This window comes from Quercus lobata, chromosome 5 (genome assembly GCF_001633185.2).
Source record: "Quercus lobata isolate SW786 chromosome 5, ValleyOak3.0 Primary Assembly, whole genome shotgun sequence".
In the NCBI taxonomy this organism is placed as follows: domain Eukaryota; kingdom Viridiplantae; phylum Streptophyta; class Magnoliopsida; order Fagales; family Fagaceae; genus Quercus; species Quercus lobata.
The window spans coordinates 34,953,665-34,977,398 of record NC_044908.1 but is presented as its reverse complement, the minus strand read 5'-3'; positions in this window follow the sequence as shown (position 1 = coordinate 34,977,398).

The following is a 23,734-nucleotide window of genomic DNA, read 5'->3' as shown; positions in this document are numbered from 1 at the left end:
TTACTAAAATCCATTGCTTTATCTTGTGGATAATATGGCAACCTTATTTGCAATTAATTACTAACTTTCCATAGTTGATAAAGCTGCATCATCAACAATCATTCTCATAGTTTCTTATAATTAGGGTTTCTTTACTTGTCCAAAAAAGGTCTAGACAAAAACATTGCCTTCGAATTTTCGTTTACCACAAAGACTTATCTTAATTAAAAAAGCCAAAAGGCTGGAAACAAATATTCAGCAATATATTTTTCTTTCTGTTTCAAAATTGACTTGGCCCCGCGTTTTGCAATCTCCAACAAATGTGATAAGTGCAAAAAAGATAGATGTTATCATATTGAACTGGAAGCTGTAGATTCATATATTTTCTAATCCCACTATTTCATAGTTGACTTGCATTTTTATTGCATTCAAGTATTTTTTCTTTCTCACTATTCTCTTTATTGTGTTTTATTTTTATTATATATATATATATATATATATATTTTTTTTTTTATCTCTCCAACTTTTCTATTAATGTTCTTGTTAATTTTGTGTTGTAGCCATGGATGAATGTCCACTATCACTCCCTAGAAATTCACCTTCTATGCCAGATATACAAGGCCCTCAAACTTATGTGAACTTCAATCGACACGCTTTGAGACCCAACAAATAATATTGGAATATTTGCCCAAGAAAGCTAAAACTTAGATTTTGATAGAAATCCTGACCCAACGTTTATAAATGAAACGCGAACCAAAGGTATGAGTAACAGATCCCGACCCAATGATTATAATTGAATCACGAAAAGCAGGTATAAAATTTGAACGCCACAAAGGAAAATTCCCTGATAAGTTCGTAGTTCTTGAAGAACCAAGAGAAGAAGCAAAAACTCACGTTTTTCTAATTTTCTAATGAGTGCATGCTATTTGTAAGACATGATTGAAAATAGGAAAATATAAAAAACGTACTAAATAATAAAAGCCTAAATTAAAGATGATTTGGTCTGAAATTAGCAGCTCCAAAATAGGAAAATAGCTAAAAAACGTTCTAAATAATAGAAGCCTAAAATTAAGGTGGATTTGGTCTGAAATTGACAACTCCAGAATAGGAAAAATATCTGTTAATTGGTATGGAGCTGGAAAGTTAACCAGTCATTAATCCACACCATAAATCACGCCCAAGTAAGCCAGATCAGCCCTCAATAGCTTGGATTAAATTTATTATGCTTTCATCTTCCTTTGAGCCAAGCTTGGAATGTCCTATGTTAGAGTCAGCCCAAATATCTTGAATCGGCCCATTAAGTGCTTCTTTGATCTTCTTGGATCTTGCTCTTGTAATAGGCCCAACTGGAACAAGTAATGGATCCTTTAATGCTTGTTGATTCTTATCACAATCCCAATATGATTCTATTGAGGCTAATGGCCAATTTAAAGTTGATAATGTTCCAATTGATGTGGAGGATGATGAGGATGATGAAGATTACAATTTGAGTGATTTTTCTGAATCTAATGAGTAATGATGATATAAATGAAGATTTTGGTATGAAGGATGATGGAATCAATAGAGCAATTGGGGGCAAGCAACTTGAAGGAGTTTGGAATGGTGAAGGAGACTCAGACCATGGGGACAGTGATGAGCTAAGTAGTGTAGAAGGGTCGTTTGATGATGAAAGGAATTCAAGGCCTAGGTTCCTTGAGTTTAACTAGCGCATTGGCATGAAGAATGTACAGCTAATGAAGGATCTCAAATTTGCATCACATGTAGTCTTCAAGGAGGCACTAAAGGAGTGGTGTATTAGAGAAAAAAACATGATTTTGAGTATAAGCACAATGATAAGGGGAGAGTGACAACTGTGTCTATATATATAAAATGTGGTTGGAAGATACGTGCATCCCAAACACAAATGGATGTTGCTTTTCAAATCAAAACTTTTAAGAGCATACATACGTGTGGCAAGGATCATAAGAATTGTAAGATTTCTTCAAGGTGGCTAACCAACAAATATTTTTCATTCTTGGACAACAAATGCATTGAAGGGTGCAGTGTTTAGGGACCATGAAGTTGATGTGACTTTGGACTAATGTTATAAGGCTAAGAGAATGGCCTTCAAGACGATACATGGTGCTGAGGAAAAGCAGTATGAAAGACTTTAAGACTATGCAACTGCTATTAGGAAGTGGAATGTAAGTAGCATAGTGAAGATACAAATTGCAAATACTATGTTTGAGAGAATGTATGTTTGTCTTGATGCTTGCAAAAGAGGATTCTTAGTAGGTTGTAGGCCACTTATTGGGATAGATGGTTGTCATTTGAAGGGGACAACCGGGCGACAGTTGCCGGTTGCTGTTGGGAAGGATGAGAATGATAATATCTTCTCAATCGCTTATGCTATCATTGAAATTGAGAATAAAAGCTCTTGGACTTGGTTTCTACAATATCAATTGGATGACATTGGACATGTGGATGAGAATGGATGGATCTTTATCTCAAGTCAACAGAAGGCAGTAAACAATTAATGTGCATGTAAATTATATATATATATATATATATTAAAAATATCCTAATTTATAACCTGTATGTGAATTACTAATGTATATTTGTGAATTACCAGCGTTGACAATGATGGAGATCATAAGAATGATGCTAATGCAAAGGTTTCAAACCAAAAGAGATCTATGAGAAGGTATGAAGGGAGGGTTTTCTAGGAATCCATAAAAATCTTGAGAGGATAACAAGTGAGACTGTACATTGCATTTCTTCTTGGAATGGAGAGTCCAAATATGAGGTGGAGTATATTTATGGTGGAAGATATGTGGTGGACTTGAATGAGAGGACTTGTGGTTGTGGGAGATGGGAATTGAGTGGAATCCCATCCCATGATTTCATGTTGTCACTGCAATAATTAAGCATGGAAAGCAACTTGAGACTTATGTAGACATTGCTTATAGTAAGGAGACATTCCTAAGTTGTTACCAATGGATGGTAGGCCCACTTCCAAGCCATGAACAGTAGCCAAAAATACCTTATGACCCAATCAAGCCCCCAAAATTTACAAAAAAGTAGGCAAGCATAAAAAGGTAAGAAAGAGGGAGGCAAAAGAACTGCCATGAAATGTAGGAATTGTTTCCAATGTGGCCATAATCAAAGAACCTATAAAGCTCCTAATAACTCCAACAAGAAGGCTTATAAAAAGAAAAAGTAAAGGCAATCAAGACAATCATCTACGACTAGAGCTAAAGGAAGTATATAATTACCAGTAAATTTCAAGTACTACTTCATTGAACTTTTCATCAAATGGTTTCATTGATTGAATTTTTATTGTATGGTCGTATATTATATAAGGTACTCAACAATCAAATATGGGTACTTAATATGGAAGCAGAATACTACTTCCATTCTTATTATGTCTCAAACCATTTTTTTAGTACTCATACATAAATAGTCACTTCAAGTGACTTCCAACATTAACACTCAGACTTAAACAAAATCCTCTTATGCTTTGCAACTTTGTTCTTCAGCATTTGGTTGGTGTCTAATAGTCCACTAATAACATTTCTGCTCCTTGCTATGAATTCAAAATCATACCACTAAAGGTAAATATATACATTACAATCCTACACAACCAAATAAATAAATAAATGAATGTTAGTTATCAAAATAAATAAATAAATAAATAAACAATAAAAAAATTTATTAGACTGGGCACAATTAGAAATAAATGTTATAGAGAACAAAAGATTTAATCGAGATAATGAAAGGAATCTACATATCTAAGAAAGAAGTAAGGATGTAACAGCTATAGTCATTATAAATTCGGCATATTTGCATGCCATGAAAATCTGCATATAATAGAAAGATGATGCATAAGGAGATTTGAATCTTAGACATCTCCGTTAAAAGCACCAAAATGTGTCAATTGACCTACAAGGTTCTAGCTAGACAACCCTTAAATAATAATTTCCTTGTCCAAGAAGAGAGAATGTGAACTGTTTTACATATATAACCTAGTAAAAGCTGGCTCATGGAAAAAAAAATTCCATTAGATACAATATAAATGAAATCAGAAACCACGAGACGCAAGCACCACAAAAGACTCCAATCACTACCATTGATAATTCATTAAAAAAAATAATAATAAATAAATAAAGCCCTTCCGTTAGCATTCAAAAACACGAAGTCAAAAAAATTTCATTCATGCGAAAAATAAGCTTAAATTTTTCTTCAGCTTCAACCTCCTGGCAAATATTAGCTTTTAATGCCCAGTTTGAGTGAAATTTTAACACAGCTCATTTATAAGCTGTGTGCACCTAAACAGACCATTACCCCTCATCAGAAAATAATTAATAAAACTGGACAAGAAAAGGCTATAGATAAGAGGTGTGTCACTAGCCTTTCCCTGTAGATTTGTATCATGAGAATTTAACCAAACCAACACAATTATGATGCAAAGAACTCTGATTCAAACATAGTAAAAAACACAAAATGCAATTAAGCTAGACAAAGCTTTTATATTGTAGAAGGAATTAGACCTGAAAAAAATCTCAAATATTTAGGCCCATCTATTGGAAATTAATTTATAATATATAATCCTATATGCATTAAAAAAAAAAAAAATCAATTTGTAGATACCATATTTTGTTTGCCCTTGATTTGCATGTTAGACCCCTAAAATTATAAAAATATTAACTTTTCACCATGGGGCCACGAGAACATCTACATTGACGTGGCAAAACTTGTTCGGACATTGGAGCACTCAAAGTGCAGTTTTAGGTCAAATTGACCATAATGCCCCAAGTCAACCTTGGGTTGACCAAAAGTCAAAGTTGGTCAAAATCATCTCAAAACTACATTTTTCATGTTCTAACATCAAACCCGAGTTCTTCGAAGATTTTTGTCAGTTTTGACCAACTTTGACCCAATGTTGACTCTTGAGAGCACTAAAAACCCTAATTTTGATCCAATCGTTAGAATATGTTGAAACTAATGCCATTGAAAAGGTTATTGAATTCCTTTTCCAATGACTATTCATGGGTCGAAATCGAAGTTAAAATGATTGAGATATCTTAAAAACCGTGCTGGATGCATCAGCTCACTTTCATAACAGACAGCCATACCTTTCTAGGGACACCAAGATCAGCTCAATCGAAGTTCGAGAAGGCCTTCAAATGCGCAATCGAAGTCAGAACTAAAAAAGAAGAAACTGTTGATGTCAGCATGTCAGCCTAGCGCACCCTAAAGATTTGTTGGAGCTGACAGGCGGCCACTGAAAGCTGAACAGCCATTTATTCAGAATAAATACCCCCAAACGCCCCAAAACCCAAAAAAAAAGGGCATTGTGAAGCATTTTCTGGGCAGATTCTCTCTCTTTCTCCCTAATTTCTCTCCAAAACAAACAAAAAAATCTTTGATTTCTCACTTTTCCCAACAATCAAGAAGTAGTGTTCTTGCTCTCATCTTCCTTTCCTTAGTCTTGGTACCTTGGATTTGAAGTTTACGGGTGTAGATGTAGCTTTATAGCTACTATCTACACCCATTTAATTTCATAGCCTTTTTATTGCTTTATCTTGTTTTCTAACATGTTTTCCTAGCATGTCTACTTGTTTTATAACATATTTTATTGCTTTGATATTGTTGGCCTAGCCTTACTGGGCTAGGATATGTTGTTTATGCTCTTTGTCATGTTTATGTGTTTCGTGCCATGTTTAGATCTACATGTTCATGTGCTTAAAGCTTTGTTTGGATGCTATACCTAGTGCTTTTATAGCTTTACATCTCTTGTTTATGCCTCTTTCTTGAGTAAGGCTTTTGGGTAGGGTGTAGATCTAGATCCAGTGGTCTAGGCCTACATACATACACCCAAGTTTGAATAAAGGGTTTGGATTAGTTCTTTTTTGAATTTTTTTTCCCTTTATCCATGTGTTTATGTTTGGATCCATGCTTGTTTGCTTAGATCTAGGCATTTGCGTTGTTCTTGCTTGTTTGCCCTTTGTAGGTTTGTTGCTTGTTGGTCTTTGGGGCCACTTGCTTTGTTTGGTAGCATCCACCCCCTTTGGTGGCGTGTTTGGATGTAACCATGCTTGGGAGTACATCTTCATGATGTTTGGCTTGCTTGCCACTTGCCTTTTTCCTCCTTTGCGTAGCTTTGCATGTTAGAGTTTCTCATGTTAGCCTTTGAGTGTGTCTTTTAACATGTTTACCCTCCCCCTTTTTGTGATAACATGCTTTGCTTCTTTTATGCTTGCCTTTATGCCATCTGTTAATGCCTCAGGATGGTTCGACCATCCATCACGGCGACGCTCGCGCGCGCTTGCATAGTACAAGCTCGGGTGCTGTGGAGGAGAGTTGTACCTCTGGTGTGTGACTGGAAAATGAGTCAATTTTAATTAAGTTACCAAGGGTAAGTGAAGTCGCCACCAATCATTGGGTTTTTTCTAAGGTGTGATTAGTCACCTAATTCTATTTGATTTTATTACCAATCTTTGGCTAAGAAAAATTTTGTTTTTCCTAATCTAATGCGGTTGGGAAAAAAACAAATCTTGATTCTTAAGTTCAGAAGTCTAGTTATGTGTGGGAAAGGTGTTAGGCACCCCACAAGGCCAATCCGTAGACAGTCCTTTGTTTTGGTAAAATATTAATTTAAGGAAATTGGCAATTGAAAATGAGCTATTGGCATTAGCTATCGAGGCTTTAATCGAATTAGGCTATAAGGTTTGGTTTCAGAAAGGGTGTGGTCTCGATCAATGCTTCCCTAGTATGTTCAGAATCGTTGCCAAATTTCCTTGGCGAAAATTTGCCAGCATTTCGCCTTATTTTCGTGATGGAAATTCAATAGCGCTTCGCCTTAGATGCGGCATAGCATGCAAAACACTATTCTCACCAAGCTTTTGCTGCAAGAATGCAGCAACAAAGGTGCCCCATTTTCAAGGAGAAAATCCGGCAGAGTTTCGCGTTTGGTGCACTATGGTGCACCGGTAGTGTTTCATACCTGTGTATACAGCGCGCGCCAACGTGCTCGTACTAGGACAAGCTAGAGCCCTTCAAAGCATCAAGCATATTGATGTGTGTCGCATACACGGGGAAACCAATGTCACTTGGTGACATGGATCAGGACGGTCACATCGCGATGATTATGCACACAGTATGACATGAGTATGCACTTGCAGCAAATACCTTGAGCACATACCCATGCCACAAGGTCAAGAGCTCTCATGACTAGAGAGGGTCACTCATATAGCCACGAGAGTCCATCATACAAAGTGCACAATCATCCACACACGCGTAGGTGTGTGTATATATATATATATCATGCACAATGTCATCACACAGAGCAGGAAGGTAAAACAGACATTGCCAACGCCCCAAGGGTATAGCCTAGCAAGGTATAAGAAATATAAAACAGACATTGCCATACCTAGGGAACACGGCCCAAGCAAGGTGCAGGAAATATAAAGGGTACAAGGAAAGGGAGAACCCAAATAAATTGCTCTAGGGAAAAGGCTATGACAGAGGGAGAAAGATGTAACCATTTGAGGAGGCTAGGCCTCCTAATCTATTGAACATTGCCCTTTGAGGGTTTGCGTCTTCTTGCTTGCATCCTTGCCCTTTTTGCTTGTGCCTAAAAGGTCGCGCCCTTGCTCTAAGTGTCCATGCTCCATGCATGTACATGCAATGACAATGGAAACAAGCCAGCAAACAAGCAAAGAAACAACTAGAAGGAAAGCATGCTAAGAGAGAAGCTATCAAAGAAGCCAAATGGGGGCAAACAAACATGTTATCAAACAAAAGAGGGTGTCTTAGAAGGACAAATGTTGGTTTGGATTAGGTGCCATGTTCCTACAAAACATGTGCAAATGGGTGCAAGGATCTCCAGTGCCATCATATTTGACAAACTCAAGTGCCTTGAACTTGGCAAGCATAATGACTTAAGGGAAATTGGTCAAGTTGTCCAAATCGATACTTCCTTAAGCATTGAAGCCCTCTATGATACGAATCTTCTCAGTTAGGGTTTCCACTTGACTTTTAACCTGATTATAGCCAAACTCTGAGTTCTTATCCTTAGGAGGATTCAATTCTTGGCCACCCCCTTAAGGGACAAATGGCGGCGTGGCTTGGCCTTGATTTGGATCTGACGGTGGCTAGGCCTCATTTTTAGACTGGGGCGTAGGGCCCTCCGGAGTGGGACCGGACGAATCTCAGCTCACTCTTACAACTAGTTGTTGCATCATGTTCACCATTTCTGTCATCTGCTCTTTTAGAAGAGCAATCTCATGAGTGTTTTCCTCAATGGGGGAAGGACTACTAGTAGACATCTCTTTAGCATGAGACCTAGTGATGATAGGATCATGATGTGATGGTAACTTGGATTATTTCCTTTGAGCAATTTTTTCTCTTTATTATCCCAGAAAGGAAAAGAATGGGATGTGTAAGAAATGGGGTACCTTTGAAAATTTGACAATGTGGAAACACAAAACTAACACGAAGTTACTTTAGGTTCTTGTTTATTAAAAATGCACCTATTTTTTTTTCGAAATTATTGGCTTGGACCCTTGAGCAGGTTTTTATCATGGTGAGTTTCTATAGTAATGCTGAATTAATGCACAAGCTTGGCAAGTAACCAGAACTTTCATATCATGCTTGAAATTGCGGGATGGACCCTTCTCTTTTGATTACAAGGAAAGCAATGCTTTTACAAAACATTGGCTTTTACTATGCCCCCAAAACATGGGTTATAAATAATGGCTCCAACAGTGGGCCTTTCACAATACAAGGAAATTCAAATTTACAATGAAGAGGCTTCATTCTAGATGGCCTTGCCTTCTCGGAAAAGATCTTGGACTCTTGGCAATGTCCTCTTTGGTGCGAAGTTCCAGCTACTTGTCACAAATTTTATCTATACACATTTACATGACAGAGCCATTTAGTGTATGCATGCATGACCTTGTAGGGTTGGAAACCCTTGGGGATTGGGTATGATCTAATGTGCAAGCAATGGGGTTGCTTTTCCCTACGGGCTAATCACAAATGCTATGTAAACAGGATGGATAGAACTTGAAGTAGAGCACAACTCTTTGATGTAAGCAAAAGGGAAAACTTGCAAAAGAAAACTAGAAACTTTCCCCTTTACTCATTGTGAAAGCAATCCTAAGAATGATATTCTACCCTAGGTTTGGATGTTCACTCGGCTTTGGCTCTTCTTAGTCCTCACGGGTTTTGACTTAGTCTAGGCCAACTATATGAGACACAGTTTAACTGGTAAGTTGGTCCTATTCTTAAGGGGGACCTCAATTATCTAATACTTCCCTTCATAGAAGTTGTGGGATAAAGCAGAACAAGGGGGGCTATTCAGCATAATCCTATCCACACATAGACTCAGGAAAAGCCTATAATTCAGCATCCAATAACTATCTAAGGTATATGCATCCAGCATTCGCCTTCAACACTGAGTCCAGGTTTGACCTTATATGAGGGGTGATGTCATGAATTTTGAAATGAAAGGGGAAAGATTTTCCAAGTACAACAGATATATGAACAGATAAAGGTATATCAGAAATTAAGTCTACTACCTTAGGTTTGCACATGTGAAGGAAAGCTGTAAAGCATGCTTAGGAAGGCAGGAAAGCTTCACACATACAAAAATACCTAAAAGCCGGTTTTTGGAAAACCATTTGAAAATTTTTTTTATTGGAAAATATTTTTGATTTTTGAAAATAGTTTACTAGGATATAGTAAAAGCATTTTTCAAAAGGAACGCCTTGGAGGCTAATGCCAATTTCAATGTTTTTGAAAGCCAATGTCCAAGGATTAAGATCTTATCAAAAGCTCTAAGGGCTAAACTCTCTAAGTGTCCCTGGTGAAGTCGTCAGTCCGTCGATGCCTCGTGGCGATTCGACCACCCATCGTGGCGACGCTCTTGCGTGCTTGCATAGTACAAGCTCGGGTGCTGTGGAGGAGGGTTGTACCTCTGGTGTGTGACTAAAAAATTATTCAATTTTAATTGAGTTACCAAGGGTAAGTGAAGTCGTCACCAATCATTGGGTTTTTTCTAAGGTGTGATTAGTCACATGACTCAATTTGATTTTATTACCAATCCTAGGCTAAGAAAAATGTTTTTTTTTCTAATCTAATGCAGATGGGTAAAAAAAATCTTGATTCTTGAGTTGAGAAGTCTGGTTAAGTGTGGGAAAGGTATTAGGCACCCCAGAATGCCTATCCATAGACAGTCCTTTGTTTTGGTAAAATCTTAATTTAAGGACATTGGCAATTGAGAATGAGCTATTAGCATTAGCTTTCGAGGCTTTAATTCAATTGGGCTTTGAGGTTTGGTTTTGAAAAGGGTGTGGTCCTGATCGATGCATCCCTAGTGTGTTCAGAATCATTGCCAAATTTCCACGACGAAAATCCGGCAGCATTTCGCCTTATTTTTGTGGCGAAAATCTGACAGTGCTTCGCCTTAGATGCGTCATAGCACACAAAATGCTATTCTCACCAAGCTTTTGCGATGAGAATATGGCAACGGAGGTTCCCTATTTTCACAGCGAAAATCTGACAAAGTTTCGCGTTTGGTGCGCTATGGCGCACCGGCAGGGTTTCATGCTTATGTATACGGTGTGTGCCAACGTGCTTGTGCCAGGACGAGCTGGAGCCCCTTAAAGCATCAAGCATATTGATGCGTGTCACATACACGAGGAAACCAATGTCACTTGGTGAAATGGAACGGGATGGTCACACTGTGATGATTATGCACACAGTATGACATGAGTATGCACCTATAGCAAATGCTTTAAGCACATACCTATGCTACAAGGTCAAAAGCTCTCATGACTAGAGAGAGTCACTTACATAGTAATGAGAATCCATCATACAAAGTGCATGATCACCCACATACGTCCAGGTATATATTTATATACATACATCATGCATACTGCCATCACACATAGCAGGAAAGTAAAACAAACATTGTCAACGTCCTAAAGGTATGGCCTAGTAAGATACAGGAAATATAAAACAGACATTTCCATACCCAAGGAACATGGCCCAAGCAAGGTGCAAGAAAGATAAAAGGTAGAAGGAGTGGGGGAAACCTAATGCATTGCTCAAGGGAAGATGCTATGAGAGAGGGAGAAAGATGTAACCACTCGAAGAGGCTAGGCCTCCTAATCTACTGAACATTGCCCTTTGTGGGCTTGTGTCTTCTTGCTTGCATCATTGCCCTTTTTGCTTACGCCTAGGATGTCACGCCCTTTCTCCAAGTGTCCATGCTCCACACGTGTACATGCAATGACAAAGGAAACAAGCCAACAAACAAGCAAAGAAACAACCAGAAGGAAAGTATGCCAAGAGACAAGCTATCAGAAGAAGCCAAATAGGACAAACAAACATGTTATCAAACAAAAGAGGGTGTCCTAGGAGGACAAATGTAGGTTTGGATCGAGTGTCCCTAGTTCCATGAGATTGGAGTAGGGATGACACATAAACTCATGCATGAACATGTGCGTGTAAAATGCAAAGAAGCAAAGAAAGCCAAACAGGTAGCAAAAAGCAAGGAAGGCAAGCATAACATCGCACGGAGTGGAGAAAGGGTATGCATCAAGCAATACAACACCACGGTGTTATATCTCACAAGTGGTCACTCCCAAATAAGCCATAGGAGGGACGGATGCAATCACACAAGGAAATGGCCCCAAAGACCGACAAGCACAAGCCCATGGAGGGCACAAAGCATGGCAAAGCCTAAATCTAGACATGCAAACATGGAGGTAAAGCATAGAAGCAAGAAATCATAGGCATGCATAAAGGACATGATCCAAACCCTTTGATGGAGGCCTAGGTGTATGGATGTAGGCCTAGGTGTATGGACCATAAGATCTAAATCTATACCCTACCTAAAGGGCCAAAACACAAGAAAGAAGAGATAATAAGAGAAAAAAAGGCCTTAGAAGCACATGGCATAGCAACCAATATTTAGATCTAGACACATGAACATGGCATGGAGCACACAAAGATATAGATCTAAACATAAACATGGAAAAGAGCACATAAATATGGCAAGAAGCACCTAAGCACAAGGATCTAACCACAAACACAATATTTAGGCATATCCTAGCCCAAGAAGGCTAGGCCAACATCATCAAAGTGGTAAATCATGCTAGGAAGTAAGATAAAGCAAAGAAATACTATGGAAAGCAAATAGACATGCAATGAAGAAAGATAAAGCAAAGGGTGTAGATTGTAGCTAAAAAGCTACATCTACACCTTTTAAACCTTAAATCCAAGGAGAGAAAAAAAGAGTGCAAGAACACTACCTCTATATTTTTGAGAAAAGAGAAAAATCAAAGGTTTTTCTAATGTGTTTGGTAAAGAATTTAGAGAGAAAAAGAGAGAATCTGCCTAAAAAATCTCCAAAACTGCCCAAATTTACTCTTTTTTTTTATTAATTTGAGGGGGGGTTTGGGGGTATTTATGATGAAAATATAACACTTCAGATTCCGGTGGCCGCTGGTTGGGGCCGGCGGCCCTTTAGTGGCCACGGGGTCTAATGTTAACATCAGCAATCCCAACTTCTTCCTTAGTTCAAATTCGGATGCATATTTGAAGGCCTTTCCAAACTTTAATTAAGCTGATCTTGCTGTCCTTGGAAAGCTTTGGATGTCTAGTTTCTAGAACACAAAACAAAATGAAATTCTGACGGTCAAATCAAACGTTATGGCCTTGAGAAGTGAGCTGACATGCTTTGCATGGTTTTCAAGATATCTCAACCGTTTTAACTCCAATTTTGACCTATGAATTGTCATTGGAAAATGAATTCAATAATCTTCACAATGACGTTGGTCTCAACCTGTTTCAACTGTCGGATCAAAATCAGGGTTTTTAGGGCCCTTGGGAGTCAATCTCAAGTCAAACTTGTTCACAGTTGACGAAAATCACCAAGTAGCTCGTGTTAGATGTAGAAACATGAAAAATATTGTTTTGGGATGTTTTTGACCAACTTTGACTTTTGGTCAACCTAGGGTTGACTAGGGGCATTTTGGTCAAGTTGACCTAAAATGACACTTTGAGCGCTCCGATGCCCGAATGGGTTGCACCATGAAATCTAGATATTTCCATGGCCCCATGAAATAAACTTAATATTTTTGAAATTTTCGGGGTCCTGCACGTAAATTGAGGGCTGATAAAATATGATATCTACACCATCTTGTTTGGCTTCCTTTGTTTCTTTGCGTCTTTGCATACTTGTTTATATGTTCATGCATGTGTCTTTGTATGCTTGTTCGTGTCATCAAGCCTAGTTCCTACTTATAATCTTGTGCAGGTTTGCACCCGTCTTCATACATGAGATCCTGAGTCCCTTTAGGAAACTTTGCTTGACGGCACATGTGTCATCCGTACTCCAATATAATGGAACTTTGGACATCAAATCCAAACCTACATTTGTCCTTCTAGGACACCCTCTTTTCTTGATAACATGTTTGTTTGATAACATGCTTGTTTGCCCCTTTGTGTGCTTCCTTTGTTTCTTTGTTATCTCTTTTGCTTGTTGCTAGCTTTGTTTTCTTTGTTGTTACATGTACACGCTTGGAGCGAGGGTGAAACTTCTAAGATGCAAGCTAAAAAGGGAAAATGAAAGCAAGAAGATGCAAGCCCCAAAAGGGCAATGTTCAGTAGATAGAATGCTTAGCCTCTCCATATGGTTATCTCTCTCTCGTAGCCTTTTTCTTTAGAACCATGTATCTAGATTAGGGTTTCCTTTACTTGTATCTTGCTTGGGCTGCATTCCTAGGGTATGACAATGTCTATTTTACATTCTCTGTATCTTGTTGGGCCATACCCTTGGGATGTAGACAATGCTTGTTTTATGTTTCGTGTACCTTGCTTAGGTCACGTTCCTAGGGTATGGCAATTTCTGATTTATCTTTCCTATACCTTGCTGGGTTGTGCACTTTGTATAATGGACTCTCATGGTTAGGAGAGTAACCCTCTCATGATCATGGGTACACTTGACCTTGTAGTATGGGTATACGCTCAAGGCGACCGCTGTAGGTTCATGCTATGTTGTGTGCATGGTCATTGCAATGTGTTTGTCTTGATCCATGTCAGATAGTGACATTGGTTTCCTCGTGTATGCAACATGTATCAACCTTTTTAATGCTTTGGAGATCTTTGGCTTGCCTTAGTATGAAAATATTGATGCACGCCGTGTACACAGGCATGAAACCTTGCCGGTGCGCCACAGCGCACCACACGCAAAACTCTGCCGGATTTTTACCATGAAAAATGGGGCATCTTTGTTGCCATATTCTCATAGAGAAAGCTTGGTAAGAATAGTGTTTTGTGTGTTATGAAGCACTTAAGGAAAAGTGCTGCCATATTTCTGCCACGAAAATAAGGCGAGATGCTGCCAGATTTTCTCCGTGGAAATTTGGCAACAATTCCAAAATGTTCTAGCAAACCATTAATTAAGACCATACCCCTTCCAAAATCAAACCTTGAAGCCCAATTATTTTAAAGCCCCGAAAGCTAATGCCAATAGCTTGTTTTAATTGCCAATGTTCAAAAATTAAGATTTTATCAAAACAAAGGACTATCTCCAGACAAGCATTGTGGGGTGCCTAACACCTTCCCCACACATAATCAAACTTCCAAACTCAAGAATCAAGATTTTTACCCGTCTGTATTAGATTAGGAAAAACGACATTTTTCTTAGCCTAGGATTCGTAATAAAATAAAATAGAGTCAAGTGGACCAATCACACCTTAGAAAAAAACCCAATGATTGGCGGTGACTTCACTTACTTTGGGTAATTAATAGGTTTAAAATCGACTCATTCTAGTCACCTGCATCACTGTGATGGGTGGTCGGCCGCCGTGAGGCATTAACACAGTTTAATAGTAAACCTTCTAAAAAATTCAAGAAAAATCCTTTCTCCCCACGGGTATTATATTTTTTCATGAAGTTTTGTGTATTTGTTGTTTTCTTTCACCAACTTCAAGCTTGAAACTGTTGTTGATGAGGCCTTTGCAAACAACCTTGGAGAAACACCAACCCCAAAGATTAAACCAAGCCAACATGAAATTGTTCTTGATTTCAATTGCCATTACTTAAATGTGTTTTGCTGAGAATTTGGAAGATATAGGGTATTTGGGAATGCTGCTTTTGTCTTTGGTGATCTTAATTGCCTATAATCAAACTGTGATCTTATTCCATCAATCAATAAGTTATTTGACCACTATTTTCCATGGCTTTGAAAAATCACTAGATAGATGTCTTACCAGAAAACATGATGTGGTGTTTAGAAAAAAGTAATTATATTAGTATCATGGTAGAAGACACCCAGTTTCCTTTCTTATAAGGGTGTTTAGATAAATCCAATTTTTTCACCCCTAATGCATTCTGACACAACAATACGAAAGAAAATTCATTGCTAAAAGCTTAAATACCTTTCCATCAACAAAAATTTGGACACACCCACTAATGCGTGCAACTAGTTTCAGGCTTCGTTGGTAAGATTAAACCATTAGAGTAGTAGTAATATCTATCTTAGGAATTTAATCAAATAGTTCTATGGCATACTCAAAAGCAATAACTAGTAAATGGCACATGGAGATAAAAATTTAAAAAAAAAAAAAAAAAAAAAAAAAAACCACCAAGAATTTCTGTTGACACCTCATTTTGCAACCCGCATTTAACCTCACATGGAGGTAAAAGAGTAATTTCACCTTAGAGATAAGCATCTTAATGCACCAACCTCCAATTTAGCTCTAAGAACTGTTACATGATCTATGGGAAAAACCGAGGTTTTATTCATTTTGCTTGCTCATCACTCCCACCAACCTCCAAATTTAACGCACCAACTTTTTCTAAATGCCAAAATAGGGTCTAGGTTCATGATTCTCTTTGATCCTTTTTCAACCCTTATTAAATGTCATTTCATTTATATTTTCTCTACCATTACTATATAAACCCCCCTCTTTCCTCCATTCTAGGAGACAAAAAACATCATTTCTTCTCCCCTCTTGAGGTCTAGTGAAGTAGAGTTAATATTGTCATTTCTTGGTTTTCTTGAGACTTAAGGTATTGAGTGAAACTCACTCTCCCTCTCCTATTTCTTCTTCTCTACTCCACCCTTAGGACCTCCACCAAAAGCCTCCTCCTCCACCTTGTGGATCTTGCATGCAAGTATAATCCTTTTCCTTAACTTTTTTTTTTAATGTTGCTATAATGTCAATTTAAGATTACAGAATGCTAGTTGGTTATTAAATTTCTTGATATGCTTGAATGTTGTTCATATTGTTCTTTAAATGTTATTCATTGCTCATCACATATTCATGCATAACACTAGTTTTGATCTTAAATTCATATCCAAAATATGAAAAACATTTTATTTTCATAATTTTCCAAATACTTGAATTTAAGGCATCACCATTCACACACATTCACTAGAAGTTATTTTTTTAAAATCCAAATGTTATAATTAATAAATGAAATTATGGTTTATCACATGCACACACAAAGCAATGAACATGCAAATTAATTGATAACATATCGGATGATATGATATGAATGTTGGCTACTATAGTCTAGAAGACCAGTTTAACCAGGTAAGGTGGGTGCCTAACACCTTCACATCTTGTAACATAGCCTCTGAGCTTAAATCAAAGGTTAGTAGATCAATATTTATCCATGTAATTTTCAATCTCTAGATTATAACATGACTCTACCCATTCATGTGGGTTTGGCCCAAACCAAATCAATTCCAAAACGGGCCAGGGGCACAGTCTCTCACAATTTCACAAAGACATATTGTAACCAGGAAACAAAGCCATGTACTATATCTTAGATTGTATCTAGGTCCAAAGCCGTGTAATTTTCTATGATCAATGTAAATTCGTTATCAAATCAATAAAATGATGAATTTTTCAATTTTGGTTTTCTTATTTTTTCCAATAATTAAGTAAGTAGTGACTCTATTGTAAAACCCTTAATCTAAAGAGAAAAATATAATCAGTCGAACCTCCATTTTGAGAGGCAATAACACAATTCCACCCATTCGTGTTAGTTTAGCCCAAACAAAATCAATTCCAAAACGGGCCGCGGGCGCAGTTTCTCACAATTTCACAAAGGCCAAACCCAAAAATTAAACCAAACCAAGAATTTCTACTATAGAAATTCGCACATGGAGATAAAAAATAAAAGTTTCTTTGTGGATTTAAATAGCAATACGTAAGAAAGGGGGAAAAACCCATACCAATGGTGGCTGGTAAATAGCACAGCAAAACCACCTGTGGACACAAGGGGTCTTTGGAGTCGCCACCTAGTTTTTGCAATGTTCTAGGAACCATATATATAGCATCCCTTCGAGGAAAGACCTTTTGATCTTACTACCAGAGATATGGGTTCAGAGTTTAGGCACACTCTTGGGAAGGTGTTAGGCACCCAAGATCGCCCAATCCTAAGGTTGGCCTACCATCATTGTGTCTTAATCTTAACCTTATTAAAAATTAGTTCAACACTTGTATTCTAGACTCCACACACACTAACATACATCTAGCAAACAACATGGCATCTTTATCCCTAAACAAGCATGCTTATCCATCCACAAAGCAAAAGAAAGCCAAACACACATAAGAAACCCTAGCATTCATCTAATCATGGCATCAAAGCATTTAACACATTAGAAACCTTAATCATACATCTAAGCATGCTCCATCATATTATCAAAAACCAACACAAATGTATGGACATTCCTAATGCATGACTTACCCTTTACTTACCTTTCAGCAACACAGCACCTATGACATTAATGCATGGACATATGAATGAATGGCATGGTAAAAAAAAGAAAAAACCCTAATCCAGCATGTGATAGCAAACAAGCATGTGAGGCAGAGGTACCAACACGTATAAGCATGTGAGCAGACTTTAAAAAGGAACAAAACAGGTTAAACAAACCAAACAAACAACATAAAGAATTTGGATTAGGGTTTCTGGGCAAGCACTTGCATACGTAGCCTGAAGCCTGCATACACAAGGTTTAACCTGAGTACACATGCTCATGGCATGCGTGTGTGGGACTTACTCAAAACCTTAACCCAAAAACGAACAAGGCAGAAAACAGAGCATGAACTAAAACCCTAATTCTAACAAACAAACATACATTTTAAGCATACCAAAACTTAAACCTAACCTAGAGAAGCATATTAAAACATGTTTTAACAAACAAACAAAGAAAAAGAAAGATTTAAAGACAAAAAAAGAAAGAAAAGAAGTGAAGAAGGAATACCTCACAAAAAGCTTTCCAAGCTTGATTTTGACCATTCCCTCAATCAAATCTATCATAATTCAATAAAAAAGTGGTTAGCAATGTTAAACTAAAAGGATTGGGGCCAGAAAAGGTCCCAATCAAATAAAATTGACTTGTGAAAAACCCTCTTTTGATCCACTATTTTCTAGTGAATCTTAGGTTTTTCCCGTGGGATTTCTATGTGTCTTTTGAAATATACCATGTAAGGCTTTTTATAGTTGCAAAAAATGGGATTTGGAATAGCTCCTAGACGATGTGGGATTCATTTCAAACCACAACCATTATTACAGAAAACTTGTCTTTCTTATACTTCTGAAACCCTAGCTGCGTACATAGGAATATGCCTGTGTACGCATGCTTTGGCCCGTGTACACAGGCCACAATGCACGTACACAAGTTGAGGGCCACTTCGGTCATTTTATTTCCAAAAATAGATTTTTTTTCTCATTTAAAAGGTTATATTTTCCATTTTAACACTCCTCAAGTCAATTTAATGTCTAATTGGTCTCTAAATTGGCTTTAGGCCTTAGAGTTCGAATATCATTGGGGAACGGGGACCTGAGTCATAAGGGGCACAAAATGCGATGTCTACACCACCAAGGCATAGTCGAAACAAGGGCGGCGAGACGACGAACAGACACTCTGCGGTGGCTCTAGTTCTACTGCCTCTCTCTCTCTCTATCTCTCTCTCTCTCTCTCTCTCTCTCTCTTCTCTGCCAATCAGACATTTAGTCTCTCCTCTCTCTTCTTTCTATCCTTTCTATCGTATGATTGAATTTTTTTTGTGAGGAACACATGCATCTCACATGCCCATTATATTAGTGTTTTAATGTTAGACTAACTGAAGTACTGATTTGATATGTATGAATAGTTTAGGGAGTAAATTGGCCAATATAATAGCTTAGGCGTGTCTTGGCCAGTGGTTAAGGGTGGAGCTATGTTGAAGGGTGGGGGGCCATCCCCCCCCCCCCCCCAACATTTTGAATTTTTTTTAAAATGTACATATAATTATTTTAATGTTTTCAGAATTTAGTCTACAAAAAAAAGAGTTCCCCCCCCCCCCCAAGTATTTGAATTCGTCCAATTATGCTCTTAAAAAAAATAATTGGTCTAATAGTTATAGAGACATAATTTTATTTTTCGTAATTCTATTTTTTTATTGCAAAATGTGCTTTTATATCTGTTAAATATTTGATAAAGTTTGGTACCAAACATGTTTGAATTTATCATTTTCAACTAGTTGTGTGGTGATTAACAAGTCATTGACTCATTAAAAAAATCTTGTCACTAAAACTACACATGAAATGTCTCTTTAGTTGCCACATAATGGGTTAAAGCAAGATAGCTTCAAATATGTTTGGAACCTAACTTGTTCCTCCAAGTTTTGAATCATTCATGTTTTTGAAAATTTCATTAGTTCAATTGAATGATTTTTTACTTACATTAGTATAAAATTTGATCATTTGTATAGAAAATGAAACTTTTTAAGAATTTCACTATGAAAATGATAAAAATGAATTTTATTAATTTTATGAAAGGTCGCCATCAAACATAATTTTGATTGAAAATACTAAGCTCTTTTTTTATTTTTGTTGGCTGTGTGTATATATATATATATATATATAACTTATCAAATAAAAAAGTGTGTAAATATATATATATATATGTGTGTGTGTGTGTGTGTATATAATAAAAAAAGCATGTGTATATGTGTGTGTGTGTGTGTGAAGGGGGGGGGGGGGTTGTCTTGATAAATATATTAGTGCTACAACTTGGCCCCCCACAAACAAAAATTCCTGACTCCGCCCCTACCAGTGGTTGAAAGTTTAGGGGTGTATGGGCATTTTTCCCTATTGAAAAATATAGAAGTTGTTACCTTTGTGCAAGTTTTTCTCTAGTTTTTCCTTTCTCTTGGAGCTAGAGATTCCCTAGAAGTAATCTCTCTCTCTAACATTAAAACACCAAACTATAGCCATTTAAGTTCTGTTTGGTTCATGAATTCAAACAATAGTTTTCAAATGATGACAAAACTATGGTTTTAAAATTTTTTGTAAAGACACATGTTTAAAGTACTCATAATGCAAAAAATGTGTTAGGTACCATGTTTCTAACATATTTTCAAAAGTGAAAAATATAATTATGTTTGGTATGAGTATGTGTTTTTTTTTTTTCTTTAAATTGTGTACTCATTTGACATGTACAATATATACACCGTTGCACTCTGTGTTCTTTCTTTTCTTTTTGGCTCTCAGTTTTCTTCTTACCTCTCCTCTCTTCTACCAAATCCTTTAAGAACCAACAAATTTTATAAATAAATCCCAGCAAAGGGGTTGCTCACATACCCAAACCAACCATCATAAAATAAAATTCACGGAGACAAAGAAGATATCAAATTCACCCTCTCTTTTTTATCGAAAAGAAGAAGAAGAAAAAAAAATCAAATCCACCCATGAAATCAAATCAAACTTATGTTGTCGATATTGTATTATGTCCGCCCCGATTCATGTGTCAAAACAAAGACCAAAAATATTGAAAAATGGAGCAAAATCAAGAAGGGCAAAATATATATGTTACATATTTGAATGGTGAATCAAAAAGTCACAACATTTGAAAAACCCATTTTACAGAAAATTTGACAAAAACCCTGATCGGTGATAGTCAAAAAGTTGACTTTTTGATTCGACCATTAGATCATGTTGAATTTTGAACCGTCTCATAGAACATGCTTTTCCCTTCAAAATGATAGTTTACAAGCCAAAATCGTAGATAAACGGATAAGACATCACAAAAATACCAAAACCCTAATAAGTCTTCACTGTATTTTTCAAGAAAAATGACAATTTTTTACCCAACTTCGAGCAATAAACTTTATCGATTGGGAAAGAACTGGGATGAGCAGGCTGGACCATCTTGAAGAACAAAGTCTTAGCTAATTTTATTAAAAGGGATCAATGATATCAACTTCAGATTGAAAGATATGAATTTTTCAAGAAAAGTCATTCAGAATTTTCAGCTTTGCATCACCTCCCCTCTGAGCATGATATCTTGATGACCGTAGCTCCAAATCAAACGAGGCCAAGACCATTGGAAACTAGACTTCCAAGAGCTTTCTATGCATATAAACTTTGAAAAAAAAAATGGAGCTCGGAAATGCCTCCAAATTGAGCCAGAAATCAGAAAAAGATGAAAAATGCTAGCGAGATGATGATGTGGTGGATAAGGATCGAGCTAGCATTGGTGTACTAGGGTACACTAATGCTAGCCCCCCATTTCCCATTTTTTCCTATAAATACCCCCCCCCCCCAATTTTTGGAAAAATCATGTAGAGATTGATAAAGGGTTTTATGTGAATTGTGTGAAAACAAATAGAGAAAAGGGAAAAAAAAAAAAAAAAACCCTTAGAAAAATCAACAAAAATCGCTCCCTCTTTCTCTAGGAAACCCCACACAAAAAACTTATTCCTTTCCCCATTGTTGTAATCTTTTGTGGATAAGGTTTTCGGGTGGGTTTAGTTTCTTAATAACTAAACCCATCCCTCCCTTTACTATTGTAATCATCTTGCATATATAAAAATATCTCTTTTTTGCTTTGTTGTAAATAGTTGTGCTTATATATGTTGTTCTTGTATATTTTGTGTTTACATCTAACCCTTTTATTTCAATGTGTGAGAGATTGCCCTCAACAAAAAAGATAGGCATCGGCACCTCTCTTTTGGGTTTTTGTGAAGTCGCCGCTTATTTTTTATGTATTGCAAAAAAAAACAAGAAAAAACTAAAAAAAATACAAAATACATATCTAAATAACCTCAAGTTTCATTGATTAAATATTTAAATACAATTTGGTAGAAGAACATTACAATGCTTTGGTCCTAAATACAATCTACCAAAACAAAGATAAATCACTATTCTACGAACCAAATCTATGGTTCGTGGGCTAGGTTATAGAATGGGAAGGTATTAGGCACCCATTCTTCTACTGGGACAAAATCCGGTCTTCTAGACTCTAATGATCATTTAAGTACCCAATGATATGTAGTGATGAAATGCAGCATGTATTTACATGATAAATCTAAAATTAATTCAAGAAGTTCTCCTTTATGAATCTACTCTCTTTAAGAAGAGAATTCAGATCTATTTTTAGTTATTGAGAAAACATTGAGATTTGATTATAAAAAAATTTTAAAAAAAAATTAAAAATCAGATCTGGTTTTATTTATTAAGAAAAACTATGAGGTTTGATAGAAAGAGAATTCAAATTGGGTGCGGCTCCTCTCTTGTTTCAAAGTCTCCAGTTCTCTCCTTCTTTTTCTTTTTCTTTTTTTTCTTTTTTTTTTTTTTAGATTAAAGACACGTGGAAACTAAACAATCTAAGGGTCTAAACAGTTTCATAGCATTATTTTTCTTTCTTTCTATCTTCGTTGCCCCTCTCTCTTCCTCTGTCTCTCTCATTGAATCACAAAGTTACTGTACAAACAAAGAATAAGAAGGAGGAGGTTACTAGGTAAAATCCTTGGCTCTAGCAAGTGTGGACAGAATCTTTGGAATTTTTTGCACATTGGAATTTCTGCAAATTTTGCTAACTAACCCTAGAATTAGATTTTTTTTTTTTTTTTTCCCTTCAAAAAGAGAGGAAAAAAAAAAGCCTAAATCAAAACTTTAGCTAGCTAGCAAGAGTCCCAATCATGGTGGAGAAGATCAAAACCACACAGAAGAGAGGCCAATTGATCTCAATTCTTCTTCCTCTCCTTCTCTACCTTCTTCTTCTTCTTTGCCTAAATCCTAGCCAATTTGTTTCACTCAAAAAGCCACCAGATTGATCTCAGTTCTTCTTCCTCTCCTTCGTCTTCTTCTTTTGCCTTCATTTGTACAGTAATTTGGTGACTCATGTAAGAGAGACAGAGGAAGAGAAGGAGAGAGGGGTGAAGAAGACAGAAAAAAAAAATAATTAGATGAAAATTGTATTTGACGTGTCTAAGTTCTGACTCTTAGATTATTTAGTTTCCACGTGTCTTTAATATGAAAAAAATAATAATAAAAAAAAAGAGAGAGAGAGAGAATGGGAGACTTTGAAATAGGAGAGGAGCCGCTCCCTTTTTTATTTATGAAGAAAATATGAGATTTGATAGAAAAATTCAGATCTGTTTTTACTTATTAAGAAAACATGAGATTTAATAGGAAAATTAAAAGATTCATAAAGGGAACTTCATAAATTATCTTAAATCTATTATGCATGAATCATGTGAACATATGAATATATTAAAAATGAAAGAAAGACATGAATAATCATGGACATATGCAAACAAACATGTGAATTATGAAAATCTAGAAAGAAGAAGACTTACAAACTAAGAACTTGCTTGCATGAATTTATTCCATGTGAGGGGATTACTTTAGAGATCAAAGAGAATGATTCTCATTGAGATCTAAAGTAGGACCACTTAATAGAAAAGAAATTCAT